We start from the raw sequence: 8,196 nt of genomic DNA, 5'->3' as shown, positions 1-8,196 counted from the left end.
AATCTTCTTTCCAGTATCATTTCCTTCTTTCTGAAGCATATACATTTATTTGGTCAGCATCTGCTGGTGGTAAATGCTCTCAATTTTTGTCTGAAAATGTCTCTGTTGACCCTCCTTGTTGAAAGAGAGTTTTGCTAAGTATAGAATTCCAGAATGTCAGTTTTATTTCAACACTTTAAAGATGTCATTTTGGCTTTGATTTTGCTCTTAAAAAGTCAGTGTAACTATCTTATTCTTTTTCGTAATCTATCCTTCCTCTCTGCTGTTTTTAAGGCCTCATCATTTTTGCTAAATATGTTTTGCAGTTTAACTATGATCTATCAAGTTGTGCATTTCTTTTTATTTACCCTGGTTGGGATTCACTGGGATCTGGATCTGAAGACTGGTTTCTTTTACAGCTTCTGGAAAATTCTCAGCCATATTCTGTCCAAATAGTGCCTCTCCCTTATTCTTTTTAAAATCGACTTCTGAAATTCCAGTGAGCATATATCAAATCTTATCATCCTTTCCTCCATATATCGAAAACTCTCTTTCATATTTTCCACCTCATTTATTTTCTATACCTAATTGAGGCTAATTCTTCAACTCTATTTTTCAGTTTACTAATTCACTTTTAAACTGTACTTAGTTTGCATTTCTAACTTAAAGCATCAAATCGTTTCCACTTCTAGAAATGACTCATATACCCGTATTTCATGTTTTCATATATGCAGAGAATCCCATCTTTCCAAAGCATTTTCATTATAAACCAATTCAATTCACATGTTTTTGTTTGTTTGTTTTAGCTATTATTGAACTTAGCATATGAGTCTTTCTTTGTTATTAGGAAGTTTGGCTGGAATCACATAGAAATCTTCTGTCATTTACAAAACCCCATAAAATGCTCCGCTCCAATGCCTTCTTACCCCTGAATCTCAAGGTCATTACAATCTTTTCAGATTAAGGCAGAAGTCTAAACCCTTAATTATAGTTGGGGATATTCCACAGGTTTGTAGGTTTAGGTCTTATGGTTCTATAGAATAAAACTTCATTTATTTATAAGATTCTTCCAATTAGAGATTTCGAATGACGAAGTTTAAACCCTTTAGCAAAGCTACCCCATGCTCCTTTTTTCTCCTCTTCACTCTATGTTGCAGACTATGATTTTTCCCATTTCACTGCTGCAGAGAGCAAACAGTAGTCTACCTGGAGTTTGGACGGAAGCCCAGGGCTCACTGCATGCCTGTCCCAGGCCCCACAGGTGGCGCTCCCACCACCAGCTGTGTTTGAGAGCCTGGGCCAGCCAGCCAACAGGGTCCACTCAGCCTGCAGTGGACAGCTGTCAGGTGACTGCTGCCCCAGGCTGCGAGAAGAAACCTGGGTTGGTCTCCAGGCCTGCAAATAAACTCGTGGCCATCTGCATTCCGTTTCATGACTCAGCCGTTCTTTATGAAAGGATTTACTGTGGGAGGAGCAGGCGGCTAGAAGGTCTGAAAGAAGAAACAGCAGAGGAACGCTATAGAGATTAGTAAGTCATTGAAATCAAGTGCAAAAGTGGTCGTTCTAGGCTGTGGTTGCTTTGTAATGGCAGTCAGAGAATTTTCCACTTAAAGAATAATCATTGTGAGAGAGTTAATCTTTGTGTGTTCGATACAGACAGCACAAAAACAGAATAGGATCAAGTCGCCTTAGTGGGATCTCAGGGAGAAACAAGATTTCAGAACAGCCTGAGGAAACGCCGAGTTTGTAACTCGAAGTCCTATCCCAGTTTGGTATAGAATAAAAAGGACTTGGGTCCTTTTCTTGTTCCACTCTTTCTATCTTTGGGAACATGGGCGAGCTTCTTCCCATTTCTGAGCTTCGGTTCCCTTATCTGAAAGATGGATATATTAATAACTACATCTTTGTGAGAATCAGAGACGACACATATAAAAAAATGATACAGAAATTGCTAGTTACTGTAGGTATCCATTCTTCCCTTCTTTCCTGGTAATAAGAACCAGGATTTTGTGTGGGCACAGCACCATTCAGGTAAAATTATACATTCCTCCAGAATCATGTATCCCTGTTTGTACAAATTTGAGCTAATAATATATAAGAAACATTGCACGTGATTTCCATTAAGTTTTTCTTTTCTTTTTTTTTTCAGACTCAACCAAACTTAATCCTGATGCAAAGAACTCGGCTCTGTCAAAATTTAAACATTTCAAGGGATGCTGTGTGACTTTAAAGGCTAAGTCAGAAAGGTGAGGCGGTTTGCTCCTTTTTGACCAGGAGACTCAAGCCAGACTCTAAAGGCACCATGTAAGAGGCCACCATCCTGTGGGGAAGCCACACCACATGGAGAGGCCACATGTAGGTGTTCTGCTCATCAATCTCAGTCTTCACATCCACCCAGTGCAGGGACCAGACACGGCAATATATGAACCTTCAGATGATTCCAGGGCCCAACCTTCGAGTCTTTTGAGCTGAGGATTCAGGCATCGTGGAGCAGAGGAAAGTCACCCCTGAATCACAGAATTGATGAGCATAGTAAAATGGTTGTTTTTTTTATGTCATTAAGTTAGGGGTGGTTTGTTGCACAGGAATAGCTTGTTTTTACGTGCATAAAACATTTCAGGAAGAAGGCAATAAAGCCAACAACCTTGGAAGTTTCTTGGGGCGAGACAGGAGATCTAGAACGGAGAAAAGACTTAGTTTTCACGGTATGCTTTTTCATTTCAATTTTTCTTTTTCCATGTACATGTATTACTGTATTTTTCAGGTATGTATTTTTTAAAAAGACATTTGTTAGGAAGGTGTATAATACCAAAGATAAGCTGATCTGCAAGCTCTTGCTAGCAACATGACTCTAAAAGCCCAAATCTCCAGTGACTGCCTGTGCGAAAAAGCCCAAAGATAAAGATAATTTCCAGGCTTTCCAGTTTTTTTAAATCAGATAACATGGTGCTAGCTTTAGCTACTACAGTATTTCAAACGTGACACAACTTTTATTAGTATTTTCTTTTCCACAATAATTTCATTGTTTAAAAAAGAAAATTACCATCATCTAGCCCAGTGCCCAGGATCTAAACGGCATTGTTTTAACCATAGATTAAGGTGTATGTTGAATGCAACTTTTGATTCAAATCTGCTAAACAGCAAGCTAGCCACAGTCTTAAACTCCTATTCAGCGTAAGCAAGGGAGGCAGTCACATGAGAATCTAGGATCTGTCAGGGTGTCAGTCACGCTTCACCAATCATTGCAGGAAAGTGTGCATCCTTGGAACTCGCACAAGTGTCCTGAGATCTGGTAATGACATAAAAAACCCTTACCTATCCACTTTGCCAAATTGTAAAATTAATTGACAAAATGGGATGCAACTAGTAATTCAGAGGATTTATGCCAAATGATACCAGGAAATAAAAATAGAAATCGTAAAGTAGGGCAATTTAGGTTCTTAACTGTGTTCTACAACAACTTTCACAAGCATTTGAAAGTGTCTCCATTTCTTTCAATGTCCAAAACCCTTTTAGGAGGAGTTGTGGCAAGAGACAACCAGTTCCCTATAAAAATCACTCAGCAATTAAATAGCATGAATGACACAGAATTTTCTATTTCCATATTTTTTAAATAGACATAGTGGATGATTTGCAAACATCCTGAGGAATAGACTGGCCCTTTGTGGACATTAGAGAGAACATTAGCGTTCTGGGAAGTTTTGGAGGAAATCGTTTTCCTTTGCTATATTGCCAAACAGTCTCGGTGCAGAGCAACAGGAAGCCATCACGCGGAGGAAGGGCATGGGGGCGGGAGTCACTTCCTATGGCCGGGATCAGTGGTCGGTCATTGAATTGATTCTGATCATCATTAAAAAACTTCCTCATATCATGAGGTTTGTGAAAATCGTTGGGAATAATTAATAATTTACACCCAAAGGAAGCTGCTAAGGGCCAGAAGCACCTGACAACAGAGGCCCCAGTGGAAGGCTGGGGCCAAGTCCCAGCTGGTCCTCAGTAGCCGCCTTTGCCTGTGACCTTCTAATAGCACGATGCAGAGTGAGGGCTCCAGAAACATTTGCTGTGTGAATGAATGAATGAATGAATGAATGAATAATAAAGAAGTCCATACTTTTCCAGTAAGTCAAGATCAGAGAGGGATTTGTTAGCATTACATGAATCATTAAATGCGACTTAAGAGCCACAAAAATCTCCCTCTGTTTCAGCATTCCCGAAATTGCATTTTATTAAGAGACTGACATTTTTATTATTAATATCATTCCCTCAAATCCTTTTTGAAAACAGGTGAGGCCTAAGGAAATTGACAGATGTATAATTCTTATCTTGGTCTTTTTTTCAGCCATAGGCACTATTGCATTTGGCCAATTACTCCAGAAACCTCATAATGCTGGACTGCATATGGCAGCTCTTCAAATTACATCTACTTGTTTTACACTCCGCCCTCCATACGCATCCCCCTTCCTTCCTCTAAACATTAGCCTTCGTGCTTCCATCAGATTTTAAATGGAAAGTTCTGAGTAGATCATCTTGAGGATTATATTCACATTGTTGACAGAAGATGACGCTACCCTTGTCAAATCACTGAACCACTAGAACACTGGTAGTGACAGCCCGAGAAGTCAACAGAGACAGAGAGAGTTAAAAAACAAAAAAAAGGTTTTGGGCTTACATTGAAAATTTGTGATTATGACGGTATTTTAAAATGTGACTTCTCTCCCCACGTTTCGGACGTCACTCGTACTCATTCCACTCTCGTTCATGTTCCGTATTCCGCAAGGACAGTGGGCGTGGTAAAAACAGAAAGGAAAATGACAGGGCAGCTGAAAATCCAAGCCTAGAGTCGCCAAAGCCCGACTTCTGATCAACTCCTGGAGGAAAGAACTTCAAGGCTCCTTTTGGATTCGGGCCAGCCTTTGCTCCAAAAGTACTGGCCACCTGTCACAGCGACAGTAACAGAACCCCTGGCCAGGTTTTAGGCAACTGAAACAAATGATCATCAGCTCCCAGGAGAAGAATCCCAGCCACTGAGCGGGGAGCCAATGGTGCCCTGCGTTCAGGGGAAGCTAACACAACAGGCCCGTAGGAAGGAAGGTCTGTTTTTAATTTTCAGCGGCACCATGCTGCAGTTTGGAAAAAGCTGCAAGTTGGGAGAAGGCCATTCGTTGACATATAATTACCACTAGTAGCAACCAACGAAGCCAGTGGAGACCCAAGGGCTGTTGCAGCTTATTCAAGAAACAATTCAAAAACTTGTCAGAATAGTAACATCCGCATTTCACGTCCCGACCTGGAGACACTTCTGGGTGAACGTTAGCTATGCAAGTGCTGGCCGCATGGTTCACTTTGGGAGCCTGTTGATGAAATGATGGAATGTGGACCAGTAAAGCTTTCATTTCGGCACTCTTTCTCCAACATAGGTCTCTGACAACTCGACTAGGAAAGAGAAACTGTCCAGAAAGAGACAGTGGAATGGAGGCCATTCTGCTATTCATAATCTTCTGTCTCTTTCCAGCTCACTCCGGAGTAAGTCCAGCCTCCAGTTACCTTCAAAGCTGTCTGCTATGCAGAAACCCAGGCAGCCTCCATCTCTACTACCAGCTCCTACTTACGGTGCCAGCCAGTATGTGCTAAACGAATTTCCTTATTCCAATCAGCTGTCATGTCATCTGACATATGGTCAGGGACTATTCTCCGGTGATCCAAGGCATCACAATCTTAAACTTCCCTCTGGTTCTCAATGTAATTATATAGTTACAATCCTTATGCAGTTCTTTCAATTGTCTGTCTTGTCTCACCATTGGAGTGTGTAAACCCTACATGTAAAATCTATATATGAGGTGCAAGTGGGTAGAAATCTGATCTGTGTTCGTTAATACGTTCCCAGACTTTGGTTATATAAACCAATTGGTTATATAAACCAGTAATAAGTGTGACCTAACCAGTATGGTTTGGCAGGAAATGCAAATTGTACAAATTCTCTGCACTTACACAGGCTCTTATAAAATACTTTATTATAATTCAGAATACTGTTATCTCCAAGAAGAATGTAAGAAAAGGAAAAAAGCATGAAAAAAATGCCATTTCTTTATCTTTCCTTGTGCCTGTAGAGAAGACATTTCTCAGACTCCTCTCCCCTGGGGAAAAAAAGAAAAAGAAAAAAGAAAAAATAGAATAAGGAAGAAAAGGAAAAAGGAGAGTTTTGCAAGATCTCTCCTGAATCCAGCCCATCACCCGCCCACAGTGCTACAGCATTTCTGCTGCCTCCTTCTTCAAGATGGTGGATGCAAACGGCTTTTTAAATCCACTATCCTTACGAGCCTTTTTGTGCATATATCTTTATATGTGTTTTAAAACATTACGAAATGTTATCCATGAATACAAACCTAGAAAAGAAACTACTTAATCAGAGATGTTGGTAGTCACGGAATCTAAGTCAAACTGCGTGTGTGGTAGCCTACGGCATGGAGGATTGCTGGAGGAGAAAACGGCTTTCTGCTAAACCAAATGAAAACACGATGATGGGTCACATTTCAAAATCTTTTTTCTTAAGAGAAAGAGAAAAAAAACGGAATCTAAATTTCACAGTGAGTGTGGATCGCTCTTTGAAACGATGAATCACAATTTATTTATAGAACTTAGCATCATAATAAAGAAACTATATATTTTCAGTGTGGATATGGGATTCTAACAAACATGAAATGCATCCTCTCTGTGCTCTTCAAAATACACTCTATTTCCATCATCAAATAAGCAAAATAATAGAAAGGATCCGACAGAAGAGAACTGCAATTTTCCTGCTTCTGGAAAAAAAAGGCTGAGATCTCAGTTTCGGTCCTAACTCTGTAACCAGACAGGCCCTTGAGGAACTGGGCGGAAAACACCAGTTGTCTTCGGGGACCTCGCTTTCATCATGAAATGTAAATAAAGTGGATATGATATGAAAACCTATTAAAATAACTTATTTATCCTTTTCCAAATATTTACTGAGCCCCTTCCTGCTAGGTATCTCAGCGCCAGAATATGGGGATACAAAAGAGGAAGACAGATCCTGTTCTCAAGGAAAATCTGATGGAGGTATCAGATTAACACACATCTAATCCTATCGCACGTCCGTACGGCCCTGACCGTGCAGCCACAGCCGGCCTTCCCAGCCTCGTGTCAACGCCCCTCCAGGCTCTCAGAATAGCGCCTAGTGTGCTGGGCTTCCAGAGCCGAGAGAGAGGCAGTACTTTTCTCACTTTCTCAGAGCCCGATTCCTGCCATTAGAAGGCTTCTTGGTATCTTTGGTGAGGGGATAAATAAAAGAATAGCTCCATGTGTTCACATCACTTCGACTTGGGTGAAACGCAGACCGTTTTGTTCACTTTCCCTGCACAGGTGCGTAGGGAACGGTCTCAGTTCTGGGATCCACGTAGCGGATCATCGGCCCTGGGCTGTGAAGTCATTACACTGTATGTTGGGAAAGAAACTACAGAAGGAACTATGTGGCCAATGTGAAGAACCGATGTTCAGTGGGAGACGACAAGTCACAGAGTTCACAGGGAACTTCCTGAGCAACGCAAAGGTCAATTAAATTAAAGGCTATCTACATAAAACTATGAAGAAATCTTACTTAAGTCCCAGCTGTGGATGTCACGGATGTGTGTGAAATTCAAACATATTAGAAATTCTAACCCATTAGAATTTCTTGACGGTCACTAGTAACTTTAGCGAATATGCTGAGGAACTTAAAACATCAAAGGTGATGTCATAAAAATGAATTTTTACTCCAAGCCTCATGGTCTCATTCGTGGCTTCATTTATAGGTGCAGGGTGGTCTCTGAGGCCATATGTAGTTAATAAAATGTGACAACATGAGTTTTTTATGAACTAAGTGATCCTTAATTATTAAATTTATTTCAGAGTCAAAACGATTTAAAAATTTCCACTGTGAATATAAATTAGCAGTCCCTAAAATTTTTATCATTCATTGATCACACCACAGAGCCAGGAGGGAATTATACGGCAAGCCTGGAGTCGGGTTGCTGTGCTGAGAACGGCCTTGCAATGTGGTAAAACAGCCATACCGAATGTTCTCGAAGCGCTTTATTGTGGGAAATGAGTGTGGGAGTTAAAATACTGTTTATAACTACAAATTCGGAGGTGCCTTTTTTTTTTTTTCAGGAGTGAGATTTCAGTGTTAAATAAGGATACACTTCATTAGTTGAAAGAGCGCTA

The 8,196-nt window shown here is 40.6% G+C and overlaps 1 long non-coding RNA gene across 1 annotated transcript; it reads left to right on the top strand.

The window, feature by feature from the left end:
* Positions 1–1,322: 1,322 nt before the first annotated feature.
* LOC120617568 (uncharacterized) lies at positions 1,323–7,751 on the top strand. The gene is made up of 3 exons (XR_005656959.1): positions 1,323–1,507; positions 2,129–2,334; positions 4,319–7,751. It is a non-coding gene; the product is annotated as an uncharacterized LOC120617568 (long non-coding RNA).
* Positions 7,752–8,196: the final 445 nt, after the last annotated feature.

Source organism: Pteropus medius, unplaced genomic scaffold, assembly GCF_902729225.1.
Source record: "Pteropus medius unplaced genomic scaffold, Ma_sr-lr_union100, whole genome shotgun sequence".
Taxonomy (NCBI): domain Eukaryota; kingdom Metazoa; phylum Chordata; class Mammalia; order Chiroptera; family Pteropodidae; genus Pteropus; species Pteropus medius.
This window is presented reverse-complemented; position numbering and strand designations above follow the sequence as displayed.